Raw genomic sequence first — 12,031 nt, 5'->3', positions numbered from 1 at the left:
TATAATTTCAAATTTCAATTTTCAAAAATTTGCTATATTAACAAACAATGATTGATTTTAGCAGACTTTATTATTTTATATGTAAAATTTTCCATAGAAAATGACTGATTTTAGCAGATTTTGTTTTATTATTGTAAGTTTATTTCTACATAACATTTATGTGTATTCGTGTATTGGCATCAGCCACAACTAGGCTTTCTGGAGTCAAGTTGACAACATTTAACAGCTTACTTTTTTTTGCTATGTCTACCAACAATTTTCTTTGAGTGTATACATATTATACACATTATTCGTATTACACTTAATAAGTAACATCTCATCACAAATTTCAATTAAAGATTAAAAATTTTAGCGACCCATTCGTCGTCACCACCGACACAACGGATGGCAGATTATCATTTCACACTCTCTTATGTTTCCTTTCATAGATTTTGTCCACTAATTGGATAAATAGTTTCAATGAGTTTCATTCATTATCAGATTATGTGTGATGTAAAGAACGAGGAGAACGAGATCATCAGGCAGCCATCCGCCAGTTGCTGCAATTCATATCCATATTCTCCCATATATTAAGTGAATATGTGAATAATCACAGTATTTTCATGATGATCTCAATGAGTTTTATCACAAATTAAACAAATGATACACGGGGTTATAGGTATTTAAAAATAATGGATATGAACTAGATACAATAAGGTAGTTCTTTTGGGTTATTTGTTATATAAGGGAATAAGTGCTAAACATTAGTTTTATTAATAAATTAATTAAATTGAATTGCGACAGATTAGACAGTACTTGCCAAGGTTTATACAAAATTAGATTAATGTTTATTATGAAAAAAAAAAAATATCACCAAATGTAAGAGCAATATAAAATTGGCAATATGTTGCAATACCCCCATTGGGTAGGTTCCGATATTCGGAAACGCAAATAGCAAAATTTTCGTTATTTTCTTAACTCTAAAACATACAAATTTATATATATCCATTTTATTTCTTTATAAGAAAACTAAATTCTTGCGATTTGCGTTTCCGACAAAATGATAGATTTATTATCAAAAATAAATCTATCATTTTTTCCTTATTTTTGCATAATAAAAGATCGACTGTGCACTAGATAGAGTTCCACCGATTAATTGGCATCACGGTTGCCACAGTTGGTAGAATTTTTACCAAAAATGCAAAATATTTCTCTCCACCTAAGAGCTAATTCATATAATAGAAATTTTGACAAAATTTTCTATAGAAATAAAATTTTGAGAAACTTTTCTATAGAAATTTAATTTTGACAACATTTTTAGAAAATTTTCTATAGAAATAAAATTTTGACAAAATTTTCTACATAAAAAGAATTGGGAGAATTTTGACAAAATTGTCTACAGAAACAACATTTTGACAACAATTTCTATAAAAATAGAATTGTACAAAATTTTCTATAGAAATAAAATTTTGACAAATTGTACTATAGAAATAAAATTTTGAGAAAATTTTCTATAGAAATAAAATTTTGGCAAAATTTTCTATATAAATAAAATTTTGGCAAAATTCTCTATATAAATAAAATTTTGGCAAAAATTTTTCTATAGAAATAAAATTTTGAGAAAACTTTCTATAAAAATAAAATTTTGACAAAATTTTCTATAGAAATAAAATTTTGAGAAAATTTTCTATAGAAATAAAATTTTGAGAAAATTTTCTATAGAAATAAAATTTTGAGAAAATTTTCTATAGAAATAAATTTTTTAAAAAACTTTCTATAGAAATAAAATATTGACAAAATTTTGTATAGAAATAAAATTTTGACAAAATTTTCTATAGAAATAAAATTTTGACAAAATTTTCTATAGAAACAAAATTTTTACAAAATTTTCTATAGATTTAAATTTTTGACAAAATTTTCTATAGAAATAAAATTTTGAGAAAATTTTCTATAGAAATAAAATTGTGAGAATATTTTTTATAGAAATAAAATTTTGGCAAAATTTACTATAGAAATAAAATTTTTAGAAAATTTTCCATAGAAATAAAATTTTAAGAAAACTTACCATAGAAATAAAATTGTGAGAAAATTTTCCATAGAAATAAAATTTTGACAAAAATTAAAAAAAAAATCCTATAGAAATAAAATTTTGACAAAACTTTCTATAGAAATACAATTTTGATAAAATTTTCTATAGAAATAAAATTTTGAAAAAATTTTCTATAAAAATAAAATTTTGAGAAAACTTTCTATAAAAATAAAATTTTGACCAAATCTTCTACAGAAATAAAATTTTGAGAAAACTTTCTATAGAAATTTTGACGAAATTTTCTACAGAAATAAAATTTTGACAAAATTTTTCAGAGAAATAAAATTTTGACAAAATTTTCTATAGAAATAAAATTTTGACAAAATTTTCTATAGAAATAAAATTTTGACAAAATTTTCTATAGAAATAAAATTTGACAAAGTTTTCTATAGAAATAAAATGTTGACAAAATTTTCTATAGAAATAAAATTTTGACAAAATTTTCTATGGAAATTTAATTTTGACAAAATGTTCTATTAAAATAATTTTTTTTATAAAAGTAAAATTTTCCATAATAGAATTTTGACAAAATTTTCTATAGAAATAGAATTTTGACAAAATTTTCTATAGAAATAAAATTTTGGCAAAATTTCCTATATAAATAAAATTTTGAGAAAATTTTCTATAGAAATAAAATTTTGACAAAATTTTCTATAGAAATAAAATTTTGAGAAAATTTTCTATAGAAATAAAATTTTGAAAAAACTTTCTATAGAAATAAAATGTTGACAAAATTTTGTATAGAAATAAAATTTTGAGAAAATTTTCTATAGAAATAAAATTTTGACAAAATTTTCTATAGAAATAAAATTTTGAGAAAATTTTCTATAGAAATAAAATTTTGAAAAAACTTTCTATAGAAATAAAATGTTGACAAAATTTTGTATAGAAATAAAATTTTGACAAAATTTTCTATAGAAATAAAATTTTGACAAAATTTTCTATAGAAACAAAATTTTGAGAAAATTTTCTATAGAAATAAAATTGTGAGAATATTTTTTATAGAAATAAAATTTTGGCAAAATTTACTATAGAAATAAAATTTTTAGAAAATTTTCCATAGAAATAAAATTTTTAGAAAATTTTCTAAAGAAATAAAATTTTAAGAAAACTTACCATAGAAATAAAATTGTGAGAAAATTTTCCATAGAAATAAAATTTTGACAAAAATTAAAAAAAAATCCTATAGAAATAAAATTTTGACAAAACTTTCTATAGAAATACAATTTTGATAAAATTTTCTATAGAAATAAAATTTTGGCAAAATTTCCTATATAAATAAAATTTTGGCAAAATTTTCTATAGAAATAAAATTTTGAGGAAACTTTCTATAAAAATAAAATTTTGACAAAATTTTCTATAGAAATAGAATTTTGACAAAATTTTCTATAGAAATAAAATTTTGGCAAAATTTCCTATATAAATAAAATTTTGGCAAAATTTTCTATAGAAATAAAATTTTGAGGAAACTTTCTATAAAAATAAAATTTTGACAAAATTTTCTATAGAAATAAAATTTTGAGAAAATTTTCTATAGAAATAAAATTTTGACAAAATTTTCTATAGAAATAAAATTTTGAGAAAATTTTCTATAGAAATAAAATTTTGAAAAAACTTTCTATAGAAATAAAATGTTGACAAAATTTTGTATAGAAATAAAATTTTGACAAAATTTTCTATAGAAATAAAATTTTGACAAAATTTTCTATAGAAACAAAATTTTGAGAAAATTTTCTATAGAAATAAAATTGTGAGAATATTTTTTATAGAAATAAAATTTTGGCAAAATTTACTATAGAAATAAAATTTTTAGAAAATTTTCCATAGAAATAAAATTTTTAGAAAATTTTCTAAAGAAATAAAATTTTAAGAAAACTTACCATAGAAATAAAATTGTGAGAAAATTTTCCATAGAAATAAAATTTTGACAAAAATTAAAAAAAAATCCTATAGAAATAAAATTTTGACAAAACTTTCTATAGAAATACAATTTTGATAAAATTTTCTATAGAAATAAAATTTTGAAAAAATTTTCTATAAAAATAAAATTTTGAGAAAACTTTCTATAAAAATAAATTTTTGACCAAATCTTCTACAGAAATAAAATTTTGAGAAAACTTTCTATAGAAATTTTGACGAAATTTTCTATAGAAATAAAATTTTGACAAACTTTTCCACAGAAATAAAATTTTGACAAAATTTTCTATAGAAATAAAATTTTGACAAAATTTTCTATAGAAATAAAATTTGACAAAATTTTCTATAGAAATAAAATGTTGACAAAATTTTCTATAAAAATAAAAGTTTGACAAAATTTTCTATAGAAATAAAATTTTGACAAAATATTCTGTAGAAACAAAATTTTGTGAAAATTTTCTATAGAAATAAAATTTTGACAAAATTTTCTATGGAAATTTAATTTTGACAAAATGTTCTATTAAAATAATTTTTTTTATAAAAGTAACAATTTCCATAAAAATAAAATTTTGACAAAATTTTCTATAGAAATAAAATTTTGACAAAATTTTCCATAGAATTAAATTTTGAAAAACTATTCTATAGAAAAAAAATTTGTAGAAACTTTTCTTTAGAAATAAAAATTTTATTTCTATAGAAAATTTTCTCAAAATTTTATTTCTTAGAAAATTTTGTCAAAATTTTATTTCTATAGAAAATTTTGTCAAAATTTTATTTCTATAGAAAATTTTGTCAAAATTTTATTTCTATAGAAAATTTTGTCAAAATTTTATTTCTATAGAAAATTTTGTCAAAATTTTATTTCTATAGAAAATTTTGTCAAAATTTTATTTCTATAGAAAATTTTGTCAAAATTTTATTTCTATAGTACAATTTGTCAAAATTTTATTTCTATAGAAAATTTTGTCAAAATTGTAAAAAATGTACTTTTATTTGGTAGAATGGCAACCGTGAGTGTGATACTATTTTTCTCCCCATAGTCTTTCCGTGCAAAAGCTGTAACCAATGTTGAAAATGTTGAAACAAACTCAAACTCTAGAGGTATTTTAGGTCGGTTGTGTATATCTAGGGCTTAGAGAAATCACAATATGAATCGGATTTGCTTTAAATTGGAAATCTGGAGGTATTATGGATCCACAAACAAGTGTGCCGAATATGATGTTTATCGGTCCAAGTTTTGCCAGAGCCCCCATATAGTCTGAGCTTCTAGAAATCTCCATAAAATTTAGATTTCAAATCATATGAATTCCTCTAAAACTCAAACAAAAATGATTCTTATAAATCCCAAATCTCATGTAGTCTCCATATGTAAAAACTTAAAATTTAACTTCGGGAAGCGCACTACATGAACCGATCTACCTTAGTGGGAATCTGTCATTAAATCCCGAGATTTTCAAGTAGCCCGCTACGACGAAGAGTTTTGAATGTAAACTATTATCTTTAATTCATGGTGTTGGATATTTAAGCTTTGGCCCCACCGAACTTAAGGCTTGTTTGTTTTCATTGGCTATTTTCTTTTTCAACATTGGCTGTTTTCTATTTCTGCAGTTTCAACAGAAAAACTTACTCTTACCTATAACAAAATCTTAGAAAGACATAAAACCTTTTAATAGGATTTAATATAATTTCGAGTATTATACAAAAACGAATGACAAAGTTTAGAAAATCGTAATAATAGATGTTAAAAGTTATTTATATAGATTCTTAAGAATTCATCTATTAGACTTCCAATTTACGTTAAGCATCTTCACATTAGAACATTATTCATTTTTATATTTCAAAAATCATTAAACAAAAAAATACTAAACACAAATTTTGTGTTCTGTATGTATATGTGTGTGCTTGTGTGTATAGGAAGAGCCTATGGAACATTAAATATACAGACGTACAGCATATCCTGTTTTGTAACAATACCGTTGATGACACCTTGGCTCACGAATTAAGGACAATGCACCTCATCCTCCTCCTCCTATCTCATGGATAACCCGCTTTTTAAATTTTATGCTTGCTTGGTTTTTGGAAACTGGAAAATTTGTGATAACAAAAAAATCAACAGATGATCGTTCTGTTATTAATTCATCCAAAATTCATTCAAGAAAAATACAAATCGGTACGTTAAAAAAATTGTCTACTTAAATAAGTACTTAAAAATAAAAAAACAAACAAAGTAAGCGGAGGACATTTTCTATGTAGAAAAATGAAAATTTAAAATAATTTATTAAAATTATTTCGATACAATATTAACTTTGTCATTCTCCACAATAGTATTTTTGGCTCATTGTTAATATGACAGATTCTGTGAATGGATTTTTCTTGAATGACCCAGTATTGAAATGGGTTTTTGTTTTATATTGATGTTGTGCTATTTTTTTGTGCGCTTGTTTTTTTTCCTAAAATGAATTTTCCAATGAACAAGCTTTAAATCAATTTTGAGTATTTTTTCTATATAGAGATTGTTTTTCAATTACATTATATTATAAATCGAAGGAAAAGAAATATATCCAGGTAGAAAAATTATACCAATTATGGGTTAAAATTTTAAATGGACTGTTCCAAGAAGGGCTGTCCTTTTTGAATGAGAATATTTTCGAATTGAAATAAATATTAAATTTTAAATATATAAATTTTCTTATATCCCATTCACATTAGGCTCCAAAGCTACTACTAAATGGAGATTTGAAATCCCATATTTATAAGGCAAATGCCATTTGAAATCAAGTTCAAGTGGATTTTGGAAGTGTAATGTGAATGGGATATTACTCTTAGTTTCTCCAAAAATTATTTTCAAAGAAATTCTTTAAAAAAAGAAAAAAGTTGATTTGAACTGATGAAGTTGGTTATCTGGATGTATTACTTTACCATTATTTATTTAATAATATAATTCCTTATATTTATAAAACGAAGAATTTGCCAAATTAGTTTTATAACAAAACTAAAATTCATAAGTAAATTTTATTGAACTAATACTAATATATTGAATTTTTAAATTTTTTTTAATTTTTACTAATCTTGTTGACCAATATATCAATTTTCAATTATAGAATAAAGCAGAGCTATATCTGAAGACAATGATTTGCTTGCGCGAGAGAGAGAGAGAGCAACCCAAAGGGACCCAATCGGTCCTATACAGCATTGCCACAATGAATTTTTATTTTGGACCAATATTTTTCCAAAATTCGTACCAGCGGACCATTTTTCCAAATTAAATTAATATAATTTAAAAGTTAAAAATTTTCCAAAATTGTACTTCGATAGAATATTTTTTTATTGAAAATTTTGTCAAAATTTTATTTATATGGAAAATTTTTTCAAAATTGTATTTCTGTAGAAAATTTTGTCAAAATTTTATTTCTGTAGATAATTTTGTCAAAATTTTATTTCTATAAAAAATTTTGTCAAAATTTTATTTCTATAAAAAATATTGCCAAAATTTTATTTATATAGAAAATGTTATCAAAACTTTATTTCTATAGAAAATTTTGTCAAAATTTTATTCCTATAGAAAATTTTGTCAAAACTTTATTTCTAAAGAAAATTTTGTCAACATTTTATTTCTATGGAAAATTTTGTCAAAATTTTATTTCTACAGAAAATAATTTTGTCAAAATTTAATTTCTCAAGGAAATTTTGTTGAAATTTTACTTCTATAAAAAAATTTGTCAAAATTTTATTTCTATGGAAAATTTTGTCAAAATCTTTTTTTTATAGAAATTTTTGTAAACTTTTTATTTCTACAGAAAATGTTGTCAAAATTTAAAGAATTTGAACAAATTAACGATTTGACGAAAATGGACAGAAATCAACCAAATTTCATTTGGTCCGACCATCGGACCAAATTTAAAATTTAATAGTTTTTGGACCAATTTTGGTCCGATCGGACCAAAATGGCAACCCTGGTCCTATATTCAATAGTAAAATCCCTTTTCCCCATTAAATAGTTTTTCGTTTTCATCCATAAAATGCTTCTAGCGGCATTTTTGCTATAGCTATTTTCGTTAGAGAACTGTATGAGACTTTGTTGTAGAATTTGTCTCTCTATAAGTCTAAATTCTGACGGGGCCAACTATATTACCTGTAGGTTGGACCAATATTTTCGTTAGCATTTGAAGTCATTCAATTTTGTTGAGAGTTATATCTATATTTGGTACACTTCACGATACTTTGCATTATTTGAAGTAAATAAACTTAAAATTCTGGTCTCTGGGGGTTGTATAAGTTCATATAGGGTGTACGATATGAATGGGAAAAATAGGTCGATTCTGAAGTCCAAGTCGCAAAAATGGACTTGTAAAAAAATGCAACTCATATGAACTAACCTAGACCTAGAATTTCATTGCAAAATTATGTCTACAGGCAGACAGAAATCGCTAAATGGACTCAGGAACATGGTTGCCACATTTGGTAGAATTCTATCAAAAATGTTAGATTTTTTTCTTTTTGGTAGATAGATAGAATTGTTGGTTTTTTTTCAAAATATTCCGCTCCGACGTTGAGACCATGATGAATTTCAAAACAGAGAAGAAGGATTAATACAGACTATTCCACTTTAAGAAGAGATTTTTGTGGCTAGAAGCAGCCTTTTTTTCCGAAATGTCTCCTGAGGATACTTCTGATCCAAATATTTATGTCCATATTGATAACAATTTATCGAAGAAATTTATATGGTAATAGTAGATTTAATGTTTATGTTTTCTTCTTTCAATATTTTCTTGGTAGGTTAGTTTTAGGGTCCTTCGACACAGACTATCAAAGGGTAGTAACTGTGAAATTTCCTTTTTTGGTCCAAACTAAAATTCATAATTCAATGGTTCAAGGGTTGTAAGAAAAATATTTTGTTTCTATAACATCCACTAAAATTTAATGAAAAGCTTAAAATTTAATTTTTCTACACACATAATGGTGCACCGTATAAAAACCCATGGAAAATTTAACGGCTAAAAGGTAAAATTTCTTTTTGGGTCGATAATACTGTTTTTGTGTAATTATAACATAATGCCACTCAGTATTACCGTTGCGCTATTTTGGAATATGTTACCCTATACCAATATCGAGAAGGTGATCTGTCTGTCTGATCTGTTCTAGTGGTCGACTATAGCTATAGTCTCCACAGGAAGATAGACCCTGGAGGGAAATGAAAACATACTGTTGCAGTTTTGAAGCCAATGTTCCAAGAAGGCTTTTATGTTATTCCATTGTATTTAAGGAGTCTCTCCACTTAATGGGTAATAGCCTTCTAATTTGTCTTCAAATACCTTCCTTGGATCGTCTCTTGGAGCATTAGTGGATGACTTAGAAACTTTCATCGGTGGATTATCCCACCTCAGTAATGTTGGTGACATTTCTGAGTGTTTCAAAGCTGCTCTAAGTGGTTTCACTGCAATGTGGAAAGCCATTCGGACTCGGCTATAAAAAGTAGGTCCTTTGTCATTGAGCTTAACATGGAATCGGGCAGCACTCAGTGATAAGAGAGAATATCACCAATGTGGTATCATAATGGACTGAATAGTCTAAGCGAGCTTGATACATCGGGATGCCACCTAACCTAACCTAGAAAGTCTATCGAAACTAGGGCCTAGAATTTTAGGAGTAATTTATTGTCAAAATTGTGGCGCCTTCGGCTGTGATACACGGTTGCCACAGTTGGTAGAATTCTACCAAAAATGGTAGATAGATTGGTAGAATTCTAGAAATAAAATTTTGACAAAATTTTCTATAGAAATAAAATTTTGATAAAATTTTCTATAGAAATAAAATTTTGACAAAATTTTCTATAGAAATAAAATTTTGATCAAATTTTCTATAGAAATAAAATTTTGACAAAATTTTCCATAGAAATAAAGTTTCGACAAAATTTTCCATAGAAGTTTTGACAAAATTTTCTATAGAAATAAAATTTTGACAAAATTTTCTACAGAAATAAAATTTTGATAAAAATTTCTATAGAAATAAAATTTTGACAAAATTTTCCATAGAAATAAAATTTTGATAAAAAATTCTATAGAAATAAAATGTTGACAAAATTTTCTATAGAAATAACATTTTGATAAAATTTTTTATAGAAATAAAATTTTGATAAAATTTTCTATAGAAATAAAAGTTTTGAAAAATTTTCTATAGAAATAAAAATTTGACAAAATGTTCTATAGAAATAAAATTTTGACAAAGTTTTCTATAGAAATAAAATTTTAACAAAATTTTCTATAGAAATGAAATTTTGACAAAATTTTCTATAGAAATAAAATTTTGACAAAATTTTCTATAGAAATAAAATTTTGACAAAATTTTCTATAGAAAAAAAATTTTGACAAAATTTTCTATAGAAATAAAATTTTGACAAAATTTTCTTTAGAAATAAAATTTTGACAAAATTTTCTACAGAAATAAAATTTTGATAAAAATTTCTATAGAAATAAAATTTTGACAAAATTTTCCATAGAAATAAAATTTTGATAAAAAATTCTATAGAAATAAAATGTTGACAAAATTTTCTATAGAAATAACATTTTGATAAAATTTTTTATAGAAATAAAATTTTGATAAAATTTTCTATAGAAATAAAAGTTTTGAAAAATTTTCTATAGAAATAAAAATTTGACAAAATGTTCTATAGAAATAAAATTTTGACAAAGTTTTCTATAGAAATAAAATTTTAACAAAATTTTCTATAGAAATGAAATTTTGACAAAATTTTCTATAGAAATAAAATTTTGACAAAATTTTCTATAGAAATAAAATTTTGACAAAATTTTCTATAGAAAAAAAATTTTGACAAAATTTTCTATAGAAATAAAAATTTGACAAAATTTTCTGTAGAAATAAAATTTTGAAAAAATTTTCTATAGAAATAAAATTTTGACAAAATTTTCTATAGAAATAAAAATTTGACAAAATTTTCTATAGAAATAAAATTTTGACAAAATTTTCTATAGAAATTAAATTTTTACAAATTTTTCTATAAAAATAAAATTTTGACAAAATTTTCTATAAAAATAAAATTTTAACAAAATTTTCTATAAAAATAAAATTTTGACAAAATTTTCTATAAAAATAAAATTTTGACAAAATTTTCTATAAAAATAAAATTTTGACAAAATTTTCTATAAAAATAAAATTTTGACAAAATTTTCTATAGAAATAAAATTTTGATCAAATTTTCTATAGAAATAAAATTTTGACAAAATTTTCAATAGAAATAAAATGTTGACAAAATTTTCTATAGAAATAAAGTTTCGACAAAATTTTCTTTAGAAATAAAAATTGGACAAAATTTTCTATAGAAATAAAATTTTGATAAAATTTTCTATAGAAATAAAATTCTGACAAAATTTTCCATAGAAATAAAATATTGAATTTTGATATCATCAATGGTGTCACTGTATGTGGATTAGATGATTGACTGAGCCACATATCACTCCTCCCTGTAGAACTCTTTCTCAACTTGCCTTTGACTTCCCCATATAAAATTCCGCCAATGTGTTTGCGATGTCCTCGAATAGAGCAAATAACTTTGATAAGCCTGAAGGAGCTTCCCACAAGAGACTTGACTCGTTTCTACTTTGAAGCTAAATTTTTTTTTGACTTTGAAAGTCTATTAAAAATGAGCCCGAGAAATTTGGACAATTTATTATCAATATTGCGTTGTATAAATCGACATCCAGCTCCTTGTGTAGTTCTGCCATCAATTTCGTGAATATTTTAGGTGATAGTTGGTTTGGCCTTTATGCCTGTGGAACTCTTTCTCTATCTTCGACTTTCCCATATATAATTCTGCTAATTGTATTTGCGAAGTCCTCCGAAAAATACCAAAGACCATTGTTAAGTCTGAAGGAGTCTCTTTTTGACACGATTTGATCCTTTGGCAAGCAGAGACTACTTGTTTCGACTACGGTATGTAGGACTGATTGTAGTAATGGTCGCTGTTGCCGACTTATACTTTGCTTGTAAATTTTAGGATGCATGATAAATTGCGGGTTAACGTTAGTTGCC

The 12,031-nt window shown here is 23.6% G+C and overlaps 1 protein-coding gene across 2 annotated transcripts in view; it reads left to right on the top strand.

Annotated features, from left to right (window-relative positions):
- LOC142220968 (secernin-2) overlaps positions 1–12,031 on the top strand; it is a 40,774-nt gene that overhangs the window by 24,619 nt on the left and 4,124 nt on the right. The gene's annotated exons all lie outside the window — the stretch shown is intronic.

Source organism: Haematobia irritans, chromosome 1 (assembly GCF_050003625.1).
Source record: "Haematobia irritans isolate KBUSLIRL chromosome 1, ASM5000362v1, whole genome shotgun sequence".
NCBI lineage: Eukaryota > Metazoa > Arthropoda > Insecta > Diptera > Muscidae > Haematobia > Haematobia irritans.
The sequence above is the reverse complement of the archived record's forward strand: the minus strand, read 5'-3'. Positions and strand labels throughout refer to the sequence as shown.